This window comes from Glycine soja, chromosome 15, assembly GCF_004193775.1.
Source record: "Glycine soja cultivar W05 chromosome 15, ASM419377v2, whole genome shotgun sequence".
NCBI classification, from domain to species: domain Eukaryota; kingdom Viridiplantae; phylum Streptophyta; class Magnoliopsida; order Fabales; family Fabaceae; genus Glycine; species Glycine soja.
In genome coordinates this window covers 37,382,532-37,383,217 of record NC_041016.1, presented here as the reverse complement: position 1 = coordinate 37,383,217, position 686 = coordinate 37,382,532, and the positions used below count along the sequence as shown (strand labels likewise).

General features: G+C 41.5%; 1 non-coding gene across 1 annotated transcript; it reads left to right on the top strand.

Annotated features, from left to right (window-relative positions):
* On the top strand, positions 1–107 carry LOC114388839. Its single transcript, XR_003661629.1, has one exon. It is a non-coding gene; the product is annotated as a small nucleolar RNA R71 (small nucleolar RNA).
* The last annotated feature ends 579 nt before the right edge of the window (positions 108–686 follow it).

Below are 686 nucleotides of genomic sequence, written 5' to 3'. Positions count from 1 at the left end.
ATCTGATGGTGAGGGCAACTGGCACATAGTTTTTTAAATCTCTCCCAGTATTCATACAGGCTCTCTCCACTGATTTGTCTAATACCTGAGATATCCTTCCTGATGGTTGTGGTCCTAGAAGCAGGGAAATTGTATTCTAAGAATACTCTCTTAAGGTCATCCCAGCTCGTGATGGACCTTGGAGCAAGGTAATACAACCAGTCCTTTGCCACTCCCTTTACAGAATGAGGAAAAACCTTCAGAAATATGTGGTCCTCTTGGACATCTGGGGGTTTCATGGTGGAGCAGACAATATGAAATTCCTTCAAATGTTTGTGCGGGTCTTCACCTGCAAGGCCATGAAACTTTGGAAGCAAATGAATCAGTCCAGTTTTAAGAACATATGGGACATCCTCATCAGGGTATTGGATGCACAAGCTTTCGTAGGTGAAATCAGGTGCAGGCATTTCCCTTAGAGTCCTCTCACGGGGTGGAGGTTGTGCCATGTTCTTAGAATGTTCAAAATCAGAATGCTCAGAATCAAAATGCTCAAAATTATAATGCTCAAAATCAGGATGATCAAAATCACCAATAACAGAATGCACAGATTCACCAGTAATGGAATGCTCAGGATGATCAAAAGGTATAAAATGATGCCTAACTAATCTATGAAATGTCCTATCTCTCTCAGGATCAAAGGGTTGTAA